Source organism: Haemaphysalis longicornis, unplaced genomic scaffold (assembly GCF_048455015.1).
Source record: "Haemaphysalis longicornis isolate Haplotype H1 unplaced genomic scaffold, Haemaphysalis longicornis Haplotype H1 scaffold_7, whole genome shotgun sequence".
In the NCBI taxonomy this organism is placed as follows: Eukaryota; Metazoa; Arthropoda; class Arachnida; order Ixodida; family Ixodidae; genus Haemaphysalis; species Haemaphysalis longicornis.
In genome coordinates this window covers 140516909-140544492 of record NW_027526422.1, presented here as the reverse complement: position 1 = coordinate 140544492, position 27584 = coordinate 140516909, and the positions used below count along the sequence as shown (strand labels likewise).

General features: G+C 49.9%; 1 long non-coding RNA gene across 1 annotated transcript; it reads left to right on the top strand.

Moving 5' to 3' along the window:
• Nucleotides 1–657: 657 nt before the first annotated feature.
• Nucleotides 658–4736, top strand: LOC144145208 (uncharacterized). Its single transcript, XR_013317450.1, has 3 exons — nt 658–733; nt 1110–1172; nt 4501–4736. It is a non-coding gene; the product is annotated as an uncharacterized LOC144145208 (long non-coding RNA).
• Nucleotides 4737–27584: the final 22848 nt, after the last annotated feature.

Here is a 27584-nt window from a genome sequence, read left to right as displayed (position 1 = left end):
TGGTGTGATATGGCGAGCCCAGGTTGTGTGGTAGAGTGGGGATGTTTGTTACAGTTTGCGGATGTAAATATTTTTGACGCTCGTATCACTATTTTTGCGACAGAGAACACAATTATAAACTTTCTAGTACAAACGGTGCATGCTGAATAAAAAGCTCGCGAAAAGGGAGCCTTTTATCGATTTTGAAGTTTCCTCTCTCCGCTATGTCGTAAACATTTCTACCTGATTGTCGGAAACCGCATTCTTATTTTCCGGGCAATTACAGCCGTCATGGTTGGTGCCATTATCGGGCCTTCCCCTGACAGCCTAAACGCCTGACCTATCTGCATGCCAGATTATTATTCCTCACGCCGGAAACTCATATTTCCACGAAAGCAATATTGATCCAGTGAATCTCCACTTATCGAAGCTGGATGTTTTTTCAGCACTTTGGTTATCTTCGTCGCTGCATCCTCTACGTTCTACCTTAACAACCACTTCATCCATTTTGTCGGCTTTACCGTTTAACGGCCTGAACATTAAAAACACAAAATAATTGTGGTTTGTAGTTCAACATCCATCCGTAGTAATTTTTTTAACTGTATCCTGTGCCCTAGTTTATTTTGCTTTATTTCTGTAATGCCAATCATTGACTGTTGGATTTCCTGCTTAAAAAGAGATTTTTCCTAATATATAGCCCGCACACAATTCAGCTGGAGCCATCGTTCAAGCGCCCTCCCTGACCGTTATCTTGGTGAGAATATACATTCCACTCTGCATGCTTCCTTTAAGCAACGTTTTTATGGCTCCCAACTGTATAGAAATATCGTATTTTGGCACACAAGGTATTTTAAAGGAAGCAGGAAAGTGTCAATCTTTTTGGAGTGTAACAAAACGAAAACAGCAACCATTAAGATTGGCCACAGCGTACGTTTTCACTTTCGAAATAAGAAACCACTGACTTTTTCTGTCGCAGAGATTGAAAGTCTGATGCGGGAAATATCCGCCCCACGCCCGCTTTTCTGGGTTTAAGTCACGTCAAAATTTTATCGACGTTTTCACATTTTTGCACGATCTGAAACTTATTTTTGTGACCCTTATTCCCCTACCCCCATTTTTTTCTGTCTCAGATCTAGCGACCATGGCTCGTTTTCTTGGGTTTCATCTCCTGGTTCTGGCTGCTTTCATGCTGGGTATGAGCCATTTCAGTTCACGGAACAATTTTTAGTTCGAGAGTACTTCTGAGCTACCTGTCCGGACATCGCAGATGAAGGATGAAGCTTTAGGCAAGGGGGTCACCGATGGTGATAATGAGGCAGATGAACTGCTGCCATGCGCAGTGAAAACAGAAGACGTGGGGATGGTCGCGACTGATGTTGGGTCAAATGTAACGTTTGGAGATATAACGTCCTAACGCGGTACCCACGCTTTCGAAGTTGCTTGGCAGGTCATCAAGCTTAACAGAAAAGCTGCCGAATGTTGAGCCTCAACGAAGCAAGAACTGAGGTGATTCATATTAGGGAAGAAAACAAGAGGAACACCAAAACGAGAAATTATGATGACGATGTTGACCTATTTTCGACCAAATAACAAAACAAACAAGCGTAGATGCAACTCGAATCAGGCCGGCAGACCACGGCATATACCGGCAGGGTTGCATTGATAACACTCCACTGAAGGGCTACTCAACTCAATAATTTCAGTCACTGGGAAGTGCAATCAATTACTTATCGCGCAACCACTATGGGACGGTAGAACACGAGTATAGGCGTTTCCTAGTGTAGAACACAGGAAATATGTTCTTAAACTCGTACTCGTACTCTTGTGCTCGTACTCTTAATATGCTCGTACTCTTAAACCCATGTACCTGTCCTGTCTGAAGTCTAGAAAGGCATTAAATGCCAACAGTGAAGCACATAGCCACCGTGATGTATTCGACAACGCTTTATTAGAAAGAATCTATGCTTGTTGCGCACGATGTTTTGTTGTTGCCGAATACAAATCGTCCGTAGCTTTTTGTTCTCAGATTGTTTCCATGGTGAAAGGAGATTGTGAATCGCCCTCTTCCGCACTCTGTACTCTAGATTGCAACCAAATGCGTGACATGCGTCGTATGGTTCTTTTGCGAGAAAGCCATCTCTGGTTCCTTTTCATCTTTCCTGTCTGCGGTATTTTCCCATTCTCGTCCACGCGGCCATAGCAGCAGGAAGCGCTGCCATTCACGAGTGGGGATTTGGCGGAGTCGCTTCAGCGTGAGCCTGGGCGGTGTTCAGTTGCTAGGGTCATGAAGACAACATACAAGTCCTGGTCAGTAAAAAGGCGAATTTCTCCCCATAACAACAACGCCAATCTTATCGAAGACATGGAGCGAAGAATAGAAATATTAATGAAAATACATGCGACAGTGGCGACTCCGCAGCCGCTTTTCAGCGATTTCTCTATGACGACACGGAATCTTATTGTTGGGACTTGCGGCCTTAGCTAAGACCAAAATGCATGACTGGGTATTTGAAGTGGGACCTCTACTTCAATTTAATAGCGTCAAGTGAATGTTTAAGCACTGTTATCAAGCTGATAAAAATGTTTCAGTACCGGCGCGTATTACGTCCCCCATGGCCATAATACGTCAGTGCAGCGCAAAATTCGTTTTTTATACCTTCTCGTGTTTTTTGAATTAAAAGTCTTCAATGGCTCAAATGGAGCTGAGTGAGCTCACAAAGTCTAACATTCTCAAGCTCAACAAAGTTGTATTTTGCCTTCATGGCCTCTTTAATTTAAGGAGGACCCTGCTTTAGTTCGATATAATCTTTACACCAGCCCCCTCGCCACCTCGAGTGCGAGGCGGAAGCGAATTCGTAGCCCTCATGAGGTGGAGACAATTATCTCTAGGACCGGAAAAATACGCCAAGTCAGTCACTCGAAATCTTTCTTTAACTTGTTTACTTGTGCTTATTTGGTGAGTATAATTGGCGGCGCGCAAGTGTGTAAGGATCCAGTGACAAGCTCAACATCATCATCATCAGCCTCCTTGTGTCCACTACAGCACAAAGGCTTCTCCTATGTCCTTCCTGCCGTTACGGTCTTGGACGTCCTAGTCCATTCTCCCATCTCAAGCCACGCTCTCACGCTGATGCTCCACAGGGTGTGAGAGCTACCTCTCTGCTGTTTAATTTCGCGCCATAGCTGTCGTTGCACATCCCGTCTTCATTATTTCCTGCATCTTTCCGGAATATCTCGGGGCTGAATAAAACAAGTCTCTCATTGCATTCTTGGGCGAAATGGATGCAATGCTGCACCTTTGAGGACATAGGGCAATCTCTTCCAAAGAAAGGAATATACCGAGCACTGCAGTTAGTTTAAAAATATCAGTGCTGTGTCGTCGACCAGGATGACTGTTTAGCGGATGTGGTAGCTTCCGGAGTGTACCAAAATGAGAGGGTTACTTTGTTCAGATGATTTCTTGAGTTCACAGCACCGCTTATAGAGTGCACAAGCCTCTCACACTCACCTATAAGATGAATAGCTTTGGGCCTCAACTTTGACGGCGTACGAAGCGAGTTTCTCGTTGGCCTAAAGGCACAAACAAATGGTTCTTGTCGAGTATATTTTCTTTATCCCAAATGAAAGGGAATCACTTAAAACACCTTATCCCGCAACGGTTTGGCTAGTGCCCAAGAACTTTTGAAATCGGAATTTTTATATCTACCAGCCATACGTGTCCCGTCAAAAAGAATGCTGGCAACCATGGCAGGGACCCGTGCGGCAACACACTTTTAACTGCACGTCAGATTAAAAGGGGCATTTAATAACTTGTCCCCGGCTAAAAGAACAATAATAAGCAACCTTTACTATTATTTCACGCGGTATGTGAATCACGCGTAAAAATCTGAGGAATAATTTGCTACGTGCCGCGACATTTCACGCATCAGAAATTTTTGTGCGATATTAAAATGAATTCCACCTGTATATTTGGGAAGTTCTTGTGGTACCACAGTATATAAAACGCTGGCTTTCATAAGAGCTCAAAAATATGCACTTGACAAAAATCTGTTGTCTGTCCCTTTATTGATGTTGGGCCTTATCCAAATGCCATACGATAGATATCAGCACACCTCGGCGACATCAAATGTGTGCATGCGTTTGTCCGGCCCCTTGGTCTTCATTCGCGTTCTTTAGAGAAATTCACCTCTACCTATCTGAGACCTATTAGAGGACCTGTTTCAGCTGCCCTGCGTCAGTAGCATTTCCGGGCGTCAAGGCTGCCGCTTGTGGCACGGACAAGATGAACTGGCAAGCCCGGTTTTGATATCACACGGTCTATTTGGTACTACAGTATCACTGCTATTGGACATCAAGCTGTGAAGGGAAACGTGCAAGAGAGATTTATATGCAGGGCAAACGACATTTGTTGTGCAGCGAACTCAGTTTTTCCGGTGATAAAACACACTATGGCTGCACAACTGCCGTAGATTGATATCGCACATTTTCTCGAGGTTTCAGTGAAGTGGTTTTCTTTCACAGCATACCTTGCAGTGGGCGACTCTGCAGTTCAGGAGGCCAGCCGTTACAGTCCTGCGGCTGAAGACGCCGTGGCCCGTTCCGAGAGAGCTATACGCCGGCTTAGGTCACCTATCAGGGTGACGTAATTGCCAAAGCAATGAGACCCCATGTTTCAAAGGTGTTGGTTTAGTTTTGTTTGTTTTAGTCACCAATGCATTTGGTTGTTAAATGGTAAATAAAAGATGGGTCGACGTTGAAGTTGCATCTGTCCTTTGTTTGAATCAACTGACGTGAAGTACCTGAGACACTGGGATAAATATTGTATTCCTCCCCGCTGTATTTTTAGTCACCAACGACAAAGGCGGGTATACCTGTTCTGTAAGAAACATTTCCTGGGCACACTTGTGTATGCCTACATGGCTTGAAGCCGTAAGCGATATCACTTCAACTGGCATTGCATGCTCCCTCCGCTTTGGTTGTCTGGCAAACTTTCGCGTTCGACCGCGCTTAGTCCACGCGGACTCTGGCGGCGTACGCGAAGTCGCCGAAGTATCCATTCGGAGACACGGCGCGAGTCAGTTCCACAGCGCCGACAAGTGTGTTTGAGAAACCTGGCTGCCTGCGCTCCCCTGCAACAGCCATTTGCTGGTTCGCACGGAACAGTCCGTCCAGAGAGAGAGAAACAACATTTGTTTGTCCAACACGGCTGTGAAGCAAAGTAGGCGGAGCATCTTTACCGCCCCTCAGACGGCGGCCAGAAGTCCTTGGGCTCCGGCGGCGTCTTCGGCCATTTGGAAAACCCGGATCTGTACGTCCGGATCGGAGCTGCGCAGAACGGTCTCCCACTGCTCCTTCGTCTTAATTATTAGCAATGTACCTAACGAATTCTTCTTCTGGAGACACTCCCGAATAATATGGCGCAGGTCTGCCCTGCCCGTACATAGCTTACATTCGCTCGTGTAGATCCCCGCGTAACAATGGCTGTACATGACCGGATTAGGGAATGTATTTGTCTGCAAGAGGCGCCATGCTACAGACTGTCATTTGTTGAGAGTACAGTGAGGGGGTGGATACTTATTTCGTTCCAATCTGTAATGATTAATTATGTCTCTGTACGGGACCCTGCGGTCCCACCGCATCCCAGCGCACGAGAAGTGCTCAGATGTTTCCCCGACGTGATCGGCTCGGTCGGCTCGGTTAGCCAAATCTCGAGCCACGTAGTGAGCGTTCTCGTTACCGGGAAGAGAAGCCTGTGCCGGCGTCCACCCAATTTGGACCTTTCTCTGGTCTTTGAAGCTGACCAGAATTCTCAGTGCCTCGGACGAGATCCGTGCCTTCGCGAAATTCCGAATTGCAGTTTTAGAGTCGCTGACAATTCATTTAGCTTTCATGGAGGCCATCGCCATCGCAATGGCCGCCTCTTCTGCCGCATCCGGCGACGACGTCAGTATCGTGCCGCTAGTTACGGAATTACCGTTGCAATCGATAGCTACCACTGGCATGGCATCGCGGGCTGTGTATTCCACGGCGTCCACGTAGACCACGTTCTCGGAGTTTTTGAATCTCTTTTATAAGGCTTTCGCTCTTTCGTGTCTTCTTTCTTTGTTGTGTTCGGGATGCATATTCCTCGGTATAGGAGAGACGTGTATGCATTCCCATACGTCACATGGAATCTCGCGTTTGGTGCCGAATTGCGATTCGTGCCAAATGCATAGAGTCATTAAAATATGACGGCCAGTCTATTTCTCTGTGAGTCTCTCTAGCTGGGCAACTTTCTGCGCCTCTATTAGTTCCTCCAATGTATTATGGATTCCTAACGACTCGAAACGTTCGTTGGACGTGGCAGCTGGTATCCCGAAAGCTTGTTTGTATGATTTTCTGATCATGGTATTGATTTTGGTATTTTCTTCCGCCCTTAGTCTAAGGAAAGGTGTTATGTACGCTATGCGACTCAGGACGAACGCTTGTACTAGCCTGATCGAATTGCCCTCCTTCATTCTATGATGTCTGATTGGTACCCTGGAAATCAATCTGGAGGTTTGATGGACGCTTTTTTTCTAAAGCTTTAACGGTTTGAGTATTTTGTCCGTTGGCCTGAATTCTCAAGCCGAGAATCCTGATACTCGTCACAAGTGGAGTGAGATTTCCATCAGCCAAAAGCTCGATTTTGGGGACTTCCAAGGCACGGTTGTGCCCTCTCATCGTGGGTTGGTAAAACAACAACTCGGATTTTTGCGGAGAGCACGCTGGACCTGTCGGCGTCACGTATGTTTCGATAGTGTCGATCGCTGTCTGGAGAATATCCTCAATTCGACCATCACTACCTGCGGTTACCGAGAGGATGACGTCATCAGCGTAAAGGCTGTGATTCAAGCCTTCTATGCGATCTGGTATTTCAGGAAGCCCAATCACGGCGACATAAAAAAAATGGCGACAGGACGGAACCTTGCGGTGTTCCCCGGCTACCCCATTCTATGTCCTCTGATCTGACCCCGCCCCCCCCCTAATAGTTACATGAGCTTTCCGGTCGGAGAGAAAGTCGTTTATGTAATCGTAAGTTCTACGACCTACTTCCAGTTTTTGTAAGTTTTCTAGGACGGCCTCGTGAGCGATGCTATCGAAGGCCTTTGTTAAGTCCAATCCCAAAATTGCTTTAGTGTCTAGGGACGAGCTGCCATCTCCATCTACGATCTGATGTTTGAGGCGTAGCATTACGTCCTGGGTAGACAATTTGAGTCTAAACCCTATCACAGTGTGAGGGAAGAGATCTTTGTCCTCCATGTAGGCGTTAAGTCTATTGAGGATGACGTGCTCTATCAGCTTGCCGACGCACGACGTCAGTGAGATGGGTCTCACGTTTTCCAGTTGTAATTTCTTTCCAGACTTTGGAATCATGACCACTTGGGCAGCCTTCCATTGCCGCGGGATGCTACCCCTTTCCCAGCATACATTAATGTACTTCGTCAAGGCTTCAATAGATTCGTCGTCTAGATTTCCTAAAGTTTTGTTCGATATACCGTCGGGGCCGGGGGTGGACCTTGTACGTAGATTGTCCAAAGCTGCCCGAATCTCGGATATCGTCACGGGTTGGTCAAGGTCTGTGTTTTCTTTACCGGTGTACCGTTTTAGCGCCTTCTTTTGGGTAGATCCAATGTACCTATCTTTAATTTCTTTGAGCAAGTCCTGCTCCGTTCCCTGGTAAGTGTGAACAATCTTACTCAGGTTGTGTTTCTTGGTAGTTCTACTACTTTCGGGATCAATTAGGTATCTGAGAATGTGCCAAGGTTTAGCGAGCCCCATCTGATGCTCTATGCCGTCGCACATGCTGTGCCAGTTCTGACGGGTGAGCTGATTCGCGAAGTCCTCCATTTCTTTGTTTAAAACTGCTATTCTTCTGCGCAGGCTACGAATATGCTTCTGCTTCCTGAGCCGTCTCTGCAGGCCATTCTTCGCTTCCCACATGTGCAGGAGCCTGCTGTCAGCCACTTTCAGTGCGGCTTCCTCGGGGATCATTTTAGTAGGTTTTTCTACGCATTTGTGTATAGTTTTGGTCCAAGACTCGATGTCATCAATTTCGCTACTTAAGTTCTCTGCTCTTCTGATATCACGAAAAGAATCCCATTCTGTTATTTTGATCTTGTTACCCTTTCATTTGGAAGAACCGGCCTTCACAGCGGTGGCTACAATATAGTGATCGCTTCCCAAATTTTCTTGAGTGTTTAGCCAATCAGGATCCGGCATGTTCTTGACGAAGGTTAAGTCGGGAGTGGTGTCGCGCCATACGCTGTTACCCACCCTAGTGGGATGAGCGGGATCGGTCAGCAGAGTGAGACCCTGATGCTGTGCGTCCATCCAGAGGTTTCGTCCTTTGGCGACCTCCCTATCGCACCCCCAGGCTGGGTGAGGTGCGTTAAAGTCGCCTACTACGACGAGTGGCTGACTTTTGATTATGTCTAAGAGCTTAAGGAATAGGGTTCCCAACCTGTGCTTTTTCCTGGGACTACTGTATACGTTTAGAACAAAAACGCTGCCCTCGCTTCCCTTTTTGGTCGGAATAATTACGACGAGGACGTGGTCCACGGTGGCGACTCAAGTCTCGTGTTCCATAACCGGTAAATTTCGTCTTACTAGAGTCGTGACGGGCGTCTTATCGTCCGAGGCTTTACCGCAAGTTTTATACCCGGATAATTTTGCCTGTGCCCCTGTCTCCTCGCAGACTCGCGCTTATTCACTATAATGACCTGGTTTCTGTTCTTAGGGATTTCAATACTTTTAAGTGCAGAGCATTTTAGGCACTCACCTTGTCGTCCTGGCTCGCTCGCTCGTTCCAAGTACTATATAGAGCACCAAGGCGGCGTCCCGGGGTAACGTTGTTGTTCGCGGCGTACCCCAGAGGCTTCGAAAGCCAAGCGGTTTATGTAGTCATAAGAGTTCGAAACTAGTGAAACACTGGCGCATGTCGTATATCTTCGCGCTATTTAGCGCAAAGAAAACTGTAGGAACCTTTGAGGAAAAATATACGTAATTAACCGGCAGCGCCCGCGTTTCTTTAGTTATTGACGCCCGTTGGGTTGGGTTTTACGACAGTAAACGCAAAATGTGGCAGTGCAACGCCGGCACGTGCGGCGAACAGAGCAGAAGAGAACAGAACTCGCGCTGGCGCAGTTTCAGGAAGGGGGCGCTCGAGCACTTCGAAGGCGAGAAAGTCGAATTGCATGGGGTGGCAGGAGTAAGCGGATAACGGCGGTACATCTCATTATGGCGAATCACCGCTCTGCACTCCCGCCAGCTTTCAGATTGAGTGGAACGGCTTTAATTTTTTAAACACCACAAATTTTTAGCAGCAGAGCTGTGTAAGCTTTTGCTTTCGTCGTGGAGCATTACCAGGCAACAGCCCAGCCGAACGCACGTGAGCGTCCACCTTGCGACAAGAAGCCGAAGGCAAACTAAACTGCATTACTGCATGGCGAGAGATGAACCGAAGCAATACAAGAACAATACCATTCCGGTCGAAGTTACAGTACAGAACTCGAGCAGAAGGAGAGCATTGATTCGCTGCTCCATAAATAAACTTCAGCGCTCAGGGACCCGTATATATACCAAAATCGCCAACGGTCAAACAACATTTCTGCTTTTGCACAAGGCCCGAACATTACAGACAAACACAACAATCAGCGGCGCATGCTCAGTATGAGAGAGGGGAGAGAAGAAATCTTGGCTGCGGCGTCTGCCCGCCGAGACAAGTGGCTACAGTACACGTTTGCAGCTGCTGACGTTTGAATCACGCTCACCGCGAGGCGCCCGCAATTCGGCTGTTCCCAGGCGCGTTGCTACTTGTACGTGGCCGCTTTTTTACACACCGGGGCACTCCGCAAAATTTCGCACAACGCGCGAACATGGCAGCGGCGCGCAGAATCGTAACAAGCGTCACCAGGTTTCAAGTAATAAATATATCTTAGCATGAAGGGTTCACACTAATTACGGTAAGAACACCCCTTGTTTCACACTTGTTACATTTTGGAATCATTTGCCTGCGACTGTCAAATCATCACCGTCCCTAAGATGCGACACAGAAATCTTGCAGAATTTATTTTGCTGTAATTAGGACCTTGTTCTCTGTTCTTTATTTTTGTCTGTTATATCTAATGCTTTCATATGCCTTTATTTTCTTTGTGTTTTTACAATTTGATTGTACCACTTTTTGTGTTAAATTAGGGTTAAATATTCACTGTATGTCTCCCGGAGGCTGCCCATAATTGCTTGTCTCAGAACTTGTGTTCTCAGAACGCATTCTCATTTGATGGGCGCTGGGCCGCGCATGTACTTCCACACAATCATTTCATGTATTCATAATCCAGGGTCCCCTTGCGGTCTCTCGGCCTGGGACCTTCCCCTGGATACTAATATGTTTCTATCGCTTCTATGCGGTAAACTTCGACTTTCAAGAAAGTATGAAGCGTATGTCTAGATTTATTAGATTGAAATCGTTTTGCCTATAGGAACTTCTCACTCAAGAATACATTTTAACTTTTGACCGGGCGGCTGAGTTAAGAGACAAGCAGTCGTTCTGACTGACATCCCAAGAAAGACTATCGCCTCTAAAAACAGATGTGATCCGATGAGACTTCAAGCCCAGTCTGAACAGCAGCAGCCCATTTCTCTACTAACTGGGCTGTCTCCGCACGTTACCAGAGCAGAATAAAAGTGGTTGTCTTTGTTGTTATTCCGTTCTTAATCGCACATACATACTTGCGGGACTGGAGACGAATCGGCAGCTTTGAGGGACAACGTGCCCACTTCACAAAATTCACCAAGCTGTGAATCTTAAATGTAAAATATGTAGAGTAGTTTGTGCTGTGTGTCACCTGAACCTGATGGCACGTGAGTAAAACCAGCTGCGCACAGCCCAGATTCCGGGAAAACTGCGACGTGTGCCTTTCTGCTTGCTGACATAATTTGCCCCGTAAGACGAACAAACGAAAGCGAGCGAGAGAGAGAGAACATAAAACTTATGACGAGCATCGTAATAGGGGGCGGGGGTTCCTCAGTCCCGTACTTCATTAAAGACTCGTGCTGTTACGGCTCTTTCCACCAACCTAAGCTTGGAATCGGAACCGGAGCTGGACAGCTCCTTCTCCCCTTGCTCCGGACACCGGTACATGGTGTGGCAGAAAAGTTTGTTGAAGTGATTTTTGCGCCAAAAGACAAGCAACGAAAGCGAGGGAGGGGATTTAAATACCGAGCAACAGGAAACAAGTACTTTATAAGTATCCCCAGGCTTTCGCTTTGAAACCAAGCAAGTAGACTTCAGTTCCCTGACAATTTTTGTGGTGGCATTTTATTAGGGGCGAAACCCTTTGGGGCTCGGGCTGTTGTCGTCTAATGTCGTTGTCGTAACTGCCGTCTCATGTAGTTACGGTACTAAAACACCGGGACACTCATTTATGCCTCGCGCTAGAACGTAACGCGTACTTAAAAACGCCGGGGCATTCGGTTACGCCTCGCGCTGAAACTCTTCGTAACGCGTACCGGGACACTCGTTTACCTCTCGCGCTAGAACACTTCGTGCTCAATGGGGCAATGCAGGAAAAACACAAGTTTGTCTTATTCAAAAGATATCGTGTTTTATACTGCCCCCAGCGCTTGTCCGGGAGCAAATGGGGCCGTAATACCGGATAAATTATTCAATTTAGGTTAAAATGTTGATTCTGCCACCAAACCATGTGTTGGCGTGACGTCTGCAATGATGTCATAACGGCACGTATAAAAGCGAAGTTGCAATGCGTCATGGGATCTAAAGCCTAGCTTGCCGTCAGTCCTAACAGATGGCGCTACGATCCTCAGCCACGAACCCTTAGCCACCGTTGCTTTGTTTTTGACGGCATTTACACCTGTCCAGTGAGTCCTTGCACCTTGCCCGTTCACCTAGGACACTCAATACGGTTTGACAAACGTAGTTCGTTCATTTAAAACACAGAAACACCGAGCGGATGAGAAACGTGTCTGCGCCTACGACTCCCTAACGGCTTTTTCTTCACCCAGGGAAAAACCGGTCCTACATCGGTGGGTCTTCTTCCAAGCACGTCTGTGCATGAATTCTCGGCGCCCAGACGCGCGCCGTTGTTCGCATAATGACGTCTAACCTGATACCTTACGAAGGCTGGTCTCCTCTTGAACACCGGTTGCCGAAACTTCTGCGGCCGTTCGCTTGCCGTAATTCGGCCGAGGAACACTAACCGAATGAAAAACGTACATTCTGGGGCCGTAAGTCGGCCGGTCTCTATTATAACACCGGCTGCCGGAAGAAAACGAATTCATTCTGCCACCGGACGCACGGTTCACCGTTGAAAGAGCAAATGCGCGGCAGCCGCACTCCGGCCGGTCTCCATTCGAACACCAACTGCCACAAGAATACAGATATCCTGTGGCCGGTTGCTTGCCGTGCTTCGGCTGAACACCGCTTCCCGAAGGAAAAACAGATGCCCTAAAGCCGTACTTCGGCCGATTTCTTTCTCAACATCGGCAGCCGAAAGGCAACTGAATATCTGGCAGCCGGGCAGCTGCCGTTCTGCCGTTGTGCTTCTGAACACGGTCGGCCGGAGAAATACCGAAGCGCTAGTTGCCGAATGTTGGCCGTTCATCGTATGATCAGCGGCTGCCAGAACCTGGATGCTGGTCGGACATGCCAGAAAGCAGCCATAGACGGGCCGGTCTTGGGAGACACTTTCTGTGCCGCCTGGGGAGGGGAAGAAGGGGGATACCACCGAATTCATTGTGGGATCATAAGTTTTTTCGCGGGCGTCTTCGTGCTTCGTTGCATCAATGGTGCAACGTTTGGTTGCAAAGTTGAGGACGAAGCGCATGAAGTAAGAACAAAGGCAAAGAAAGCTATGCAGGGCTTTTATGGATATCGGATGGGGGTACCAGCAACTGTCTTTAGCTTGAACGTGCCGGGTAGACCTTCATCTTTCGAAACGAAGTGGCCCAATATACAGAGCTTCCGAGCGGCGAAGCGACATTTCTTGAGGTTGAGCTGCAGCTTTGCGTCCTCAAGACAAGTGAAAACTTGTTCCAGGCGGCGTAAATGTGTCTTGGAATCTGGAGAAAAAGCGACAATGTCTTCAAAGTAGCACATACATGCTTTCCATTTTAGTTTGTGCAAAATAGTGTCTATCATGCGCTCGAAAGTGGCAGGCGCATTGAAAAGGCCGAACGGCATGACATTGAACTCATAGCTTAACAACGTGAGTGTTCGAGCTAGTTGGTACTCCATAGTGCAAATTTAAAGCGCAACAAAGATTGTGGAGATTGTGGAGGCAGCTGAGATACTTGGTGGTGGCGAAGATTGTGTGAGCACGACCTCCGTATCTTTATCAGCGAAAAAGCTGGCCTTCCTGGGTACGCCCATGGCATGAGGAGCGTGTGCGCGCCTGTACAGTGCGCATCTAGTTTAGGACGATGCGGACATGCACTGTTTTTTTTATTTTTTCACCTTTCATATATATTTATATATGTTGTTTCGCCAATAAAATTTCCAGTTGAAAGTAGCGCTTGTCGCTGTGTCATTCGTTTTTTGTCTAAATTTGTTGCGCTTTAAATTTGCACTATGAACTCAGAGTTCGTGAGGCGTTATAAAACCCGTCTTTGTGCGATCAGCCTCTGCCATAGGTACCTGCCAGGTACCTTACTAATACATCCTGCTCTATCTCATTATAATATTGTCGCTTGGATTGTGTGTTAAGCAGTGCAATCCCCTGTTTAAGGTGTGTACGGGTTATTGCACTTGGTACAATCTCCAAGCGATTAATACGTGCCGTGTTTCCTGGTCAGTCGGCTAGCACAAAGACGAAGACATAAACGCGTGCTCCGGGCCCCACCCGCTTGATTCGGTCAGCCTTCTCTCGCTGAGATCTGATGTGCTCTCTCGCCTTTCCATTTTAGGCGCCACCCCTACTAAATCGGTGCAACACAGTACAGCCGATTCTGCCTGCGTCTATCGGGACGCAACACTCGTAGAGGTGCGGGGTACACCCATGCCTGGATCCCAGTCGGACACCAGCCCAGAAAGGCCTCGTCTCGTCGACAACCCGTGCATCGGACCAGTCGCCGCAAGCTCGGTCTGTCGCCCGAACTCTCGGGCCTGCCTAACAACGTACCCCGGAGTCAACATCCGGTGTTAACACCTTAACCTCAATCTCGACCGACTCCGGTGATGGCCACCTCCCAGGTGATATTTCATCAGCCCCGCATTCTGAACGCGTTCCATGGTGAGTTGTTCGAAGATGTTGAAGACTGGCTCGCGAATTTTGAGCGTGTTGCTGATTTCAACCGATGGGATGATCGCGAGAAGATGTGGCAAGTCTACTACTCGCTGGAGGACGGTGCTCGCACATGGTACGAGAATCACGAGAGGAGATTGACGACTTGGAACGACTTCTGTCAGGAGCTCCAGGAAACCTTTCCGAACACTGGCCGACGAGACCAAGCGCTGCGTTTGCTGGAGTCGCGTTTTCAAAAGCCCAACGAGAGTGTCGGCATGTTTTCAGAGGACATGGCTCGCCTTTTCCGCCGCGCTGATCCATCCATGTCTGAGCCAAAAAAACTACTATCCTTTTGCATGGAGTCAAGGAGCAGCTGTTTGATGGGCTTATTAGAAACCCACCACGCACGGTGCAGGATTTTATCAAGGCGGCCACGGCTATCGAGCGGGCTGTGCAGGAGCGTAGCGGACAATTTGCCCGAATTACAACCTAATACGTTCAGTTCTTCGCGAAGAGCGAAATAATCTTGATATTTCGTCCCAGCAGTCGGCTACTTCTCTGGCCAGGATGGTGCGCGGGGAGATACACCAAGTGCTCTCACCACCCGATCCGCCGACGTAACATTGCCCTACAAGCTACGCCGCGGCTATTCGTCAGCAAGCTCCAACCCTGCGACTCCACCACCCCCGCCACGTCGCCAGCCACCCTTGCCGGTACATCCGTGGCCCGCACAGGAACCTGCTGTCCCGCCACGTCGCCAGTCGCCCCTGCCGGTACATCCTTGGTCTCCTTGGTCCACACAGGAACCTGCTGTACGTCCGCCAGTAAGAAAGACGGACTTGTGGCGCACGGCAGACGGGCGGCCGTTGTGCTACCACTGTGGTGAACCTGGGCACATACAGCGACGCTGCCCCTATCGCGACATTGGTCTTCCCGGTTTCTCTCCTAGAGCTCGTCGTCCGTGGTTAGGAGAGTGGCCTGCCGAAATCGCCAATTTTTCGTCCATGGACTTTAAAAGCGGGTATTGGCAGGTAGAAACTGACGAAAGGGACCGCGAGAAAACCGCCTTTGTGACGCCGGATAGACTTTATGAATTCAAGGTTTTGCCCTTTGGATTTGGGACAGCCCCAGCTACTTTTCAAAGAATTATGGACACTGTGCTGTCGGGCCTCAAGTTGCAAACATGCTTGGTATACCTGGACAACGTGATTATATTTTCAACCACGTTCGAAAAACACCTCGAACGTCTTCAGTCGGTCCTCGAGGCCATGGGATCTGCCGGACTTGCGCTGAAACCGGAGGAATGCCGCTTTGGATACGAGTAACTGTTGTTCCTTTGCCATGTGGTCAGCTCTGCTGGAGTTCGTCCTGATCCTGGCAAGGTAGAAGCGGTCGCCCAGTTCCCCACGCCCGTCAACAAGAAAGCCATGAGGCGTTTTTAGGCCTGTGCTCCTACTACCGGCCATTTATTAAGAACGTCGCCCACATTAAAGTGCCAATGACTCGTCTTAAGCCGGATGATGTCGCATTCCTCTGCAGTGACGAACAACAGAGAGCGTTCGGCGAGCTGCGGCAACGGCTGCAAATACCACCAGTACTGGGCCATTTTGACGAAAACGCCGCAACCACGCTCCATACGGACGCCAGTAACGTTGGACTTGGGGCGGTCCTTCGGCAATAGCAAGACGGTGCCGAGAGATTTATAGCGTATTCCAGCAGAACACTCTCACGGACAGAAGCCAACTAAACGGCAACCGAAAAGGAGTGTCTGGCCGTCGTATGGGCGGTGCTGAAATTTCGACCGTACCTGTATGGTCGTCTGTTCACGGTGGTCAGCGATCACCACTCACTCAGTTGGCTAATGAGCCTAAAAGACCCGTCCGGACGCCTAGCACGCTAGAGCCTTAGGCTTCAAGAGTTTGATGTGACTGTCGTGTACAAGTCCGGTCAACAACACGCCGACGCCGACTGCCTCTCGCGAGCACTAGCTTTTCCAGTGTCGTCAGACGACTACGGCGATGACGACGCATTTCTTGGCGTGCTCGACGCATCCTCTCTGTCGAAGCATCAACACGCAGATCCGGAGCTGCGGCCACTCATCGAATTCTTGGAAGGACGGACCTCTACCGTGCTATGGCCGTTTATGAGAGGGGTATCATCCTTCTAAATCCGGAATGGAGTCCTATACAGGACAAACTTTTTCCCACGTGGCAGAAGCTATCTTTTTGTGTTTCCCGCAGCCCTCGGGAACGTTTTTCGGGCTTGCCACGACGAGCCGACAGCGGGTCACCTAGGCTACACCCGTACCCTGGCCAGGATCTAGCAATACTATTACTGGCCCAAGCTGGCAGCCACGGTGTGACACTACGTACGCACGTTCACGAGTGCCAGCGTCGTAAAGCACCGCCACTCCGACCAGCGGGTCTACTGCACCCTGTTCAGATTCCAGCATAACCTTTTGAGCAGGTCGGAATAGACCTTTTGGGACCATTTCCGACGTCATTCGCTGGTAACAAGTGGATTATAGTTGCCATGAACTACCTCACTAGGTACGCGAAAACGGAAGCCCTGGAGCGGGGAACCGTTCTCGAGGTCGCCCAGTTTTTTGTTACAAAAATTCTTCTCCGCCACGGTGCTCCTGCTATCATTATTACTGACCAAGGAAAAGCATTCACTGTTGCCCTCGTAGAGGAAATCATGCGGCTCAGCTGTACCTCCCATCGTAAGTCGACCGGGTATCACCCGCAGACAAACGGCCTTACTGAGCGCCTAAACAAGACAATGGCGGACATGTTCAGCATGTACACGTGGAGCACAAGACGTGGGATGCTGTGTTACCATACGTCACGTTCGCCTATAACACGGCTCAACAAGACACGACAAGAATGACGCCGTTCTCTCTTCTTTATGGCCGACCTGTCACCACCATGCTGGATGCAATGTTGCCCCATGACACCACCGGCGACAACGCGGAGCTGCACAAATTCACGGAACGAGCAGAGGAAGCGCGGCAACTAGCACGCGTTCGAACATGCCGGCAACAGCTGTACGACTCCCACCGCTACAAACTCCGCCCCAGGACTGCCGTGTACAAACCTGGTGACAGTCTGAGTATGGACTCCCGTCCGACGTCGAGGTCTGTGAAAAACGTCTTAAACGGTACTTTGAACCATATCGGATGCTGCGCCAGGTTACAGAGCAAACGTACGACGTTCTCGGCGATGGCCTCGTGTCTCGACGCCGCCGTAACCGCTGCTCTGACGTCGTTCATGTAGTGCGCATGAAGCCATACTTTGATTGTTGACGGACTCATTTTGGACAACACCATAAGTGCATCTATCATTTTCGATAACTCGGGGTGCATCGGGGCGATGCTATTTCGACGGGGCGGGGGGGGGGGGGTAAAATGTCGTGTGGATTGTGTTTTAAGCAGGGCAATCCCCTGTTTAATGTGTACGGGTTATGGCACTTGGTACAATCTCCAAGTGATGGATACGTACCGTGTTTCCTGGTCAGCCGGCTAGCACGAAAACGAAGACATAAACGCGTGCCCCGTGCCCCGCGCGCTTTATTTTGTCAGCCTTTTTTCTCTCAGATCTGACGTGCTCTCTCGCGCCGCCCCTAATAAATTGGTGCAACACCGTACACTCGATTTTGCCTGCGTCAATCGGGACGCAACAATATATACAACTACTTTTTACGAGTTGTAAGTTCAGAACCAAAAGGAAAAGACAGGCGTAAATATGTTTGCTTTTCACCGATGACGGCCTCCTCCTTTTCGCTCCCTGGACATTATTCCACATTGGGCTGAAAGCTGGGACGTCAAGCGACACTACGAGGTGAGCCATGGAGCGGTATTCAATTCTTCGACCACATTGCTCATCCCGACGAGAGCTTCGCCGCTGCGAAATTGCAAAGAGAACACAAAAAAAAACAACATGACGTCATGGGCTGCTACTCTCGCTACTAGTCTGCTGCTAAGGGGTGATCTGCGCCATTTGTGCGCTCTCATGCGTGCGGTTTTCTTTTTCTTTTTTTTTATCGTGCCTGCAATGGCGGCATCCAGTCTGTGATTCAGTCGTTTCGCGTATGGATGGAGTTCTCTGTAGCGTATGTTCGGTCGTCGTTTTCCGCAGCGACAGTGGCGGGTTAACCAACCGATCGCCAGCGATGCGAATGGTGAGTACTCTCAGTATGTTACCCTACAATGTTTTAAACACTTCTACGATTCCTTCTTAGCTATTCCACCCCGAGACTGTTGTCGCGAGGCCTTGCACGATGATCGTAAGTTTACCGCAGCTTCTCATGACTGCTGGAATCCGTTGGCAGTAGCTCTTAATAGTTCCAGTTTTGAGAGTCCCAGTTAATTCAGCTATTTCCAGCTATTTCAGATTGCAGCTATTCCAGCTATTTCAGCTATTTAAGATATTTCCAGCTATTAATAGTTCCAGTTAATAGTTCCAGTTTGGCAAGCAAGCTGGTTGCTTAGCCTGAATGCAAATGAAGGAAACGCAGCACACATTAGGTAGGCAGGAGGCCAGCGAGACGGACTAGACCACTAGCTGCCTGGGCATTTGATTACAGAAAAATATTTGCATTAAGAAAACTGAAGAGCTGTCGCGGTCGGTATTAATTGCGTTAAAACCACATTCTCGATATCTTGGTTCCTTATTTAAAGGTACAAAGCTTGCTTTGTACCTTGTTCTTGACGCGGTTTTTTGTTGCTTTCTCACGCAGCTTAGTACCGCAGACCTAGAATCCGCGGGGACGTGTTGCGGCTCTGGCCTGGTGGATTTTTTTCTTTCTAGCTTGGCATATTATCGCAACATCAGGTTGGTATGCATTCGTACGGCTGAAGTCCATCTAGGGGATTGTATCGCGACAAGTTTTGATTTGTGTCGGTCTTGATCTGTGTTCTTTTCTCTTGTGCGTACGAACCTTTTAGTTTGAGGTTTTTGTAAGTGCAGTCGAGTAAGTTTCTAGATTTTTTTGCGTAGTTAGTGTCTGTTGTTGTGTTCTAATTGGTTCAGTAGGAGTGGCTATCTGACATAGAGCCAACAACCTTTTCAAATGTAGTGTTTTTCTGTTTAATAAACACGCTCAATTCGTTTGCTACGTGGCGTGCAAACTTCTCTACATGCTTACCTGACTAGTGTCATTTCTTTACCTGCGCTTTGCCCCCTCTCCTTGCACTGTTAGTGGTGGCTTTGGATGCAGTCCGAGCACACATCACGACTAGCCAATTGTCACACCATTCTTGAATGTTATTCAGATCGTGTTGTGGGGTTGAACCTCTCGAAGTAACATCAGGAGAACCACAAAGGTGTGTCCTCGGCCACCTGTTATTTCTCATCTACATAAATGACCTGCCCATGTGTCCTGAAAAATCCGTATGTTTTCCGACGATTGTGATTTACCGTACGATAGGTAATGCTTCCGATGAACTAACCCTACAACACGATCTGAATAACATTCAAGAATGGTGCTTCTGAAACTTAACCCCAACAAATGTTAAGTTGTCTCATTCACTCGCCGCAAAAACCCTTTATTATTGCCATAGCAATTCACTAATGCCCCTCTAGAAATAGTACAGTGTTTCAAATATCTAGGTGTCACACTGCGTACCGATCTAACTTAGAATGCGCATGTTACAAATGTTTCCCATCCGCAAAAAAAAATTGGGTTTCGTGAAGCGTCATCTGCGTTGCGCACCACAACACGTAAAACTGCTCGCATGCACATCACTCATCAGGCCTTAAGTGGAATACGCGTCAGCTATATGGAGCCCGCCTCAAGCTTACAATCAATGACCTCGAGTCAATTCAAAATTGCTCTGCCCGATTCATACATTTGTTATATTGTCACGAAGCGAAGGACGACGCAGTTGTCTTGCAGGAGAAACAAGTTTATTGGAGCGAACTTGTGCTCCCCTAACAACTCAAAAGAATACAGAGGCGGCGAAGCAGCGGTCAACAAAGTGACTTGCGTCAGCGAGCGTCGCAGAATCGAATGCCCCGGCGTCTGCTCTGCTGGCTTTTTATCTTTCGGCGCGCGTGGTTCTGGAACCGTCGATTCGCATCGAGAACATTCTAGATGCAAGAAGATTATTCCGGGATGTTCACGTTAGATCGGAATGCTCTCCCTATCAGAACAGGTAACACATGAGGCATAGAAAGAAAGAATGGAACATGCGCTTCCCTTGGCATGGAGATAACACAGACCGGCGCAGCCGGTTGGTAAAAGCAAAACACAAATAAACAAACCCAATGCATGGTTCGCGGCATTACCCCCCCCCCCCTCTAAGAGTGCATCGACCCGATGCTAACATAAGCGACAGTCCGAAAATGCAAATAAAAGTTTGTCATCGTTCGTAGAAAGGTTTTAAGCGAACCACGTGGACGACGTCGGGCCGCGTACGTCGTCGTGATGTGCCGGAGTCACCATCGGGGATCACTTCGTAGGTAAGTTGGCCAACACGTCGCAGAATGTGGTAGGGTCCGAAATACCGTCGCAGAAGTTTCTCGCTCAGTCTGCGTCGTCGGATGGGAGTCCAAACCCACACACGATCCCCTGGTTGGTACTCGGCGTCTCGGCGTCGGAGGTTGTAGCAGCCGGCATCCACCAGCTGCTGGTCCCTTATACGCACTCGAGCGAGCTGGCGGGCCTCCTCCGCACGTTGAAGGTATCCTTGGACGTCGGCGTTGAGGTCGTCGTCTTCTAGACGCGGAAGCATGGCGTCGAGCATCGTAGTTCGTCGTCTTCCGTAGACAAGCTCGAACGGTGTCATCTGCGTAGTTTCTTGCGTCGCTGTATTGTACGCAAACGTGACATACGGGAGGACTTCGTCCCAAGTCTTATGTTCAACGTCGACGTACATGGACAGCATATCCGCAATTGTCTTGTTCAGACGTTCTGTTAGTCCGTTCGTTTGGGGGTGGTACGCCGTCGTTCTTCGGTGATCCGTGTTGTTGTAGCGTAAAATTCCTTGCATCAGCTCCGCGGTAAAGGCCGTTCCGCGGTCCGTGGTTAGGACTTTAGGGGCTCCATGTCGCAGCACAATGTGGTTTATAAAGAACTTGGCGACTTCTTGTGCAGTCCCCCGCGGAAGAGCGGCGGTCTCTGCGTAGCGCGTCATGTAGTCGGTCGCTACGACAATCCACTTGTTCTCCGATCGTGACGTCGGGAACGGGCCTAGAAGGTCCATTCCAATCTGTTGAAAGGGCCTCGACGGGACGGTGATCGGTTGTAGAAGTCGGGCGGGTCTTGTCGGCGGCGTTTTTCGTCGCTGGCAGTCCCGGCAACTCCGAACATAGTGGGTGACGTCGGATGTAAGGCGGGGCCAGAAGTACTTCGCCTTAATTCCTGGATCGGCTGCAAATACCGTCTTTGTAGGAGCATTTAGCTGCAATAGGTCCCTCGACAGGCGAAACTGCTTTCAGCCATGAAAAAATTTGCACGAAGGAACACACTTGCACTACCTGCTTAACGTCCAGCTTGGCGCATTGAGCGTCGTCCGGTACTATTTGTAATTATGGAGTATGGGCGTAAACCACACACATGGCATGCCTCGTAAAGGTCATCTCCACGCCCAAGATTTACCGATTTGGAAAAAGTCCTTGTGGTTATCCACGCTTTGCAAGCCGCACCGCTGCAGAACGACAGAAAGCCATTCACAACAACGCTGCGCTGACCACCACCAGCATTCCACTGTCGAGCGGTTCGCCACGGGCGGCGCTGTTCGCAGGAGCGACGGTAGGGCCATGCAACGGCCGTCCCAGGCGGCACAGAAAGTGTGTCCGAAGACGGGCCCGTCTATGGCCGCTTTATGGCATGTCCGGCCAGCATCCAGGTTCTGGCAGCCGCTGATCATACGACGAGCGGTCAACATTCGGCAACCAGCGCTTCGGTATTTCTCCGGCCGCCCGTGTTCAGACACACAACGGCAGCTGCCCGGCTGCCAGATATTCAGTTGCCTTTCGGCTGCCGATGTTGAGAAAGAAATCGGCCGGAGTACGGCTTTAGGGCATCCGTTTTTCCTTCGGGAAGCGGTGTTCAGCCTAAGCACGGCAAGCGACCGGCCACAGGATATCCGTATTCTTGTGGCAGTTGGTGTTCGAAAGGAGACCGGCCGTAGCGCGGCTGCCGCACATCTGCTCTTTTAACGGTGAACCGCGCGTCCGGCGGCAGAATATTCGTAAGTTCTTCGGGCAGCCGGTGTTATAAAGGAGACCGGCCGACTTACGGCCTCAGAATGTACGTTTTTCATTTGGTTAGCGTCCTCGGCCGAATTACGGCAAGCGAACGGCCGCAGAATTTTCGGCAACCGGTGTTCAAGAGGAGACCGGCCTTCGTAAGGTATCAGGTTATACGTCATTATGCGAACAACGGCGCGCGTCTGGGCGCCGAGAATTCATGCACACACGTGCTTGGAAGAAGACCCGCCGATGTAAGACCGGTTTTTCCCTGGGTGAAGAAAGAGCCGTTAGGGAGTCGAATGCCGTAGACACGTTTTTCGTCCGCTTGGTGTTTCTACATTTTAAATGAACGAACTACGTTTGTCAAACAGTATTGAGTGTTCTAGGTGAACGGGCAAGGTGCAAGGACTCACAGGACATTACCAGGGAAACGTTTAGGCCATCAAAATGCCATTTATTGCCACAAGAAGACTGTGCCACACCGACGGGTGAGCTAAGCCTCGCCAGTCATAGCCGCTACAACGCCTCGCCCGTCGGCTTCGTCGACGCATCAGCTCGAGGCTGTTCGCCCCCTCAAGAAATGGAGACCATTGGAGATATCGACCCGGCAGCGATGTCCGACCCGAGATGGCGGTTGTTCACCAAAATAAGTGGCCTTAAAGGGTGTCGAGCAAGCGGCCACCACGCAGGAGCTCAACCGGCGCCATGTCAAGGGCTCCCCACCAAAGAAAGGCAAGGGCGCGCAAAAGCGCAAGTTTCCGGCTATTCTTCTCACAATAATACTGCGAAAAACGATGTGCACTATATTGTTTGTGATAAACGTAGAAGAGGCTAAGCTCGTGCATTGGTAGGCTCAACTTCGTGCCCTGCACTATGTTACTTCATGGGTTTTTATGATGATGATGTTTGGAGTTTAATGGCGCAAGGCCGACTAAGGGCAAAGAGCGCCAAACAATAGTGATTACATGAAAGTGGCATGGAAGTAAAAGTAGAACATTTCAGTAAAAATAAACCAAGTAAAAGACAACGTAATGAAGATGACTGGTGTAAAGGGCCAGGTTGTCAACATGCATGATAAGAAATGAGATGTAAAAATTTTACGTCGGTAAGAAACTCGAAAACGCGTTTGATTGAAAACATGGCTTCATCTCCTAAGAAGTATGACGGGTGTGGTGGAATATGTCGCGTGTGTAGTTGTGCGAAGTATTTGTGTCGGGTTGTGTCAAGTGCCTTACATTGTATAAGGATGTGGATCACGGATAGGGCCTCTCCGCACCTGCTGCACAGAGGTCTTGGAGACCCCGTGAGAAGGTGCGAGTGCGTTGCATGAGTGTGCCCTATCCGTAATCTAGCCAAGGCGACTTCAGTGTATCTATTAGGTGTGTCGGTGGTGTATGGTCCCAAGTGTGGTATTATTACGTGTAACTTGTCTGTTTGTTAACTCCAGTGTGTTTGCCATGTTTTGCGAACTTATTGTCTGATGTGTGGTTTCACGTCGGTGTAGGGTAATGTGGTTATGTCTACTGTATTCGTGAGTGAAGCAGCAGCAGCCATTCGGTCCTCTGCTTCATTCCCGGCTATACCACAGTGGCCAGGGACCCAGAAAAGAACCAGTTCAAATTTGCGTACATACACAGACATAATACCCTTGACGATCAGATTGACAACGCGGTTTTTCGAAGGCATTGTTAACGACAGTGCCCGCACAACACTGAGCGAATCTGTTGAAAGGGCCTCGACGGGACGGTGATCGGTTGTAGAAGTCGGGCGGGTCTTGTCGGCGGCGTTTTTCGTCGCTGGCAGTCCCGGCAACTCCGAACATAGTGGGTGACGTCGGATGTAAGGCGGGGCCAGAAGTACTTCGCCTTAATTTTTGCAATAGTGCGAGCTGTGCCGAGATGTCCGGAAGACGGGTCGTCGTGGGACGCTTCCAAAATTTCGTCACGAAGGTCTGCGGGGATGACAAGTAGATAATTTGTTCTTGTTCCGGGGCTGAAATTCTTCTTCACGAGGACAGAGTTTTTGAGGCTGAATGCTGGTAAGTTACGCTTGAACGCTCTTGGCACGGCGACGTTTCGTCCTTCGAGGTAGTCGATCATTACTCGCAAGTCGAGGTCGGCACGCTGCTGGGCGGCTAGGTCGCTCTCCGTAACAACCCCGAAGAACGCACTGTCTTCATCGGAGTCTTGTGTTGGTGGGTCGACAGGGGCGCGGGACAGGCAGTCGGCGTCGGAGTGTTTCCTGCCGGATTTGTAGACGATTGTAACGTCGAACTCTTGCAGGCGCAAACTCCACCGCCCAAGACGGCCAGAGGGGTCCTTCAAATTGGCGAGCCAACACAGCGCATGGTGGTCTGTTACAACCTTGAACGGTCTGCCATACACGTATGGGCGAACTTTTGAAATGGCCCATATAATAGCCAGGCACTCTTTTTCGGAGGCAGAGTAGTTTTTCTCTCCTTCGACAGACCACGGCTGGCATAGGCGATTACGTTTTCGCACCCGCTTTGTTTTTGGACAAGGACGGCACCCAAGCCTATATCACTGGCGTCCGTGTGTATTTCCGTTTCGGCGTTTTCGTCGAAATGAGCGAGCACGGGCGGGCTTTGCAGGTGTTTTTGCAGCTCGCAGAATGCCTTTTCTTGGTCGTCTTCCCAGCTGAAAGCGGTGCTATCTTTCGTCAAGCGCGTGAGCGGCTCTGCAATGCGTGCGAAGTTTGCGACGAGGCGCCGGTAGTATGCGCACAGCCCGAGAAATCTCCGCACGCCCTTCTTGTCTTTCGGCCTTGGGAAGTTCGCTATGGCTGAAGTTTTCGCCGGGTCAGGCAGGACTCCCGCGGCGTTGACGACATGGCCCAAAAACTTCAGTTCCTCGTACGCGAAGCGGCACTTTTCAGGCTTCAGTGTTAACCCCGACGTACGGATGGCCTCGAGTACAGACTGCAACCTTGCGAGGTATTCGTCGAAAGTCCGGGAGAATACCACAACGTCGTCGAGGTATACGACGCAGGTGTGCCACTTCAGGCCAGCTAGCACAGTGTCCATGACTCTTTGGAACGTTGCTGGTGCCGTGCATAGCCCAAACGTCATTACCTTGAACTCGTATAAGCCGTCCGGGGTTATGAATGCAGTCTTCTTTCGATCTCTCTCGTCCGCTTCAATTTGCCAGTAGCCGGTCTTCAGGTCCATCGATGAGAAGTACCTCGCATGGCAGAGGTGGTCGAGGGCGTCGTCGATTCGTGGCAGGGGATACACGTCCTTTTTGGTGATCTTGTTCAATCGCCGGTAGTCAACGCAAAACCTTAATGTGCCGTCTTTTTTCTTTAGGAGTACGACCGGCGCAGCCCACGGACTTTTCGCTGGCTGTATAATGTCGTCGTTGAGCATGTCGTCGACTTGAGTCCGGATGGCTTCGCGCTCGTGGGAAGAGACGCGGTACGGTGACTGTCGAGTAGGTCGGGCTCCATCCTCGGTTATTATCTGGTGCTTCGCCAGAGGTGTTCGACGTAACTTTGAGTTCGACGAAAAACACTCGCTGTAGCGACGCAGCAAAGCCAATAACTTGTTCCTTTCTTCTTTCGGTAGCGCCGGATTCACGTCGAAGGGGGGCGGAAGCTTGAAGGTATCGTCGGGTGCGCGTTCAAAGTCGGCGACTGCTATCACGTCACTTGCTTGTTGCGTTTCTTCGACGAACGCAAATGCAGCGCCCTTGTTTAAATGCTGGTACTCCTCGGTGAAATTATTGACCAAAACGTGGGATTTGCGCTGATAAACCGCGCAATGCCTCTTGCGACAGACACACCGCGGTCAAGAAGCAACCTTCGGTCACTCTCCACGATAGCGTCGACGTCGGGAGCAGTACCTTCACAGTAAACGGTGATCATCAAGCTTGCGCGGGGTGGCAGGGTGACGTGATCATCGGCGATCCTTACAGCTGCACGGTGTTCGGGGTTCGGTTCCGGCGTCATGAAGTGATGGGGGTAAAAAGTTATTGACTTAGTCTGCAGATCGATTATTGCACCGTTGTCCATCAAAAAGTCCATTCCAAGAATTACATCGCGGGAGCAGTTAGGCAGAACGACGAACGCCGCAGGGTACGTTGTGCCGTCTATGGTGATGCGCGATGTGCACGTTCCACTTAGCGTCACGAGGTGGCCGCCTGCTGTGCGTATGTGCGGACCGTCCCATTCGGTCATAACTTTCTCCAGTTTAGACGCAAATGGTCCGCTCATTACCGAATAGTCAGCTCCCGTGTCAACGAGGGCGACTACGTCAAAGCCGTCGATGGACACCTTGACGTCAGATGCAGTCTTCCTCGAGTTCCGGGTTCGTCGGGGCGTCGTATCTCTGCTTGTACGTGTTGATCGTCGGGCACTGTGCATCGTCGTTGTCGTCGTCTTCTCAACGGACGCCTCGGTCAGGTCTGGTATGCGTCGCGCCGTGTAGCTGTCGTCGTGTTCGGGAGTCTCGTCAGGGTCAGGTCGGGTCGTCGGGATGAGGGCATGTTGTGAGTCACTGTCTTCCGCGAGTCGTTGCGTCGTTGGAGGGTTTTCTTTTTTCCACGATCGTGCAACTTTACCTCCAGAAGTTGCTGCTTTTAGTTTCCCCCGCGTGGGCTGGGGGACCTTCCACGGGCGAAGTCAGCATTGCTACGGCGGTTCGGCAATTGGTACGGGTAGGGCGATGGCGAGCGGTTGAAACGGGATGGGCCACGGCTGGTTTCAGATAGATACTCGTCGATCTCACGTGGTCGTTGGCCAGGGAGAGGGCGAGGTGCGTCGACGGAGAAACCACGCAGTCCGAGTCTCTTGTAGGGGCAGCGACGGTAGATGTGGTCGGCCTCTCCGCAGTGGTAGCACAGAGGACGATTATCGGGAGTTCGCCATACGTCCGTCTTCCTCGGCGTCTGGTTTCGGGCTACCGGGGGTCGGGCGGGTGACAGTGGGCGGCGGTACGGCGGGGCCTCTTGACGGCGTGTTGGAGCAGGGTGGGGTCGACGAACAGCCGCAGAGTAGGTCATAGCCTCGGGCTCGCGGTGTGCTTCGGACGGCACAGAAGTTCCTAAAGCCTGCTGTACTTCTTCCCGGATCATGTCGGTCAGTGAAGTGACTTGAGGTTGTGGTGTCGTCATCGGGAAAAGTTTCCGCAGCT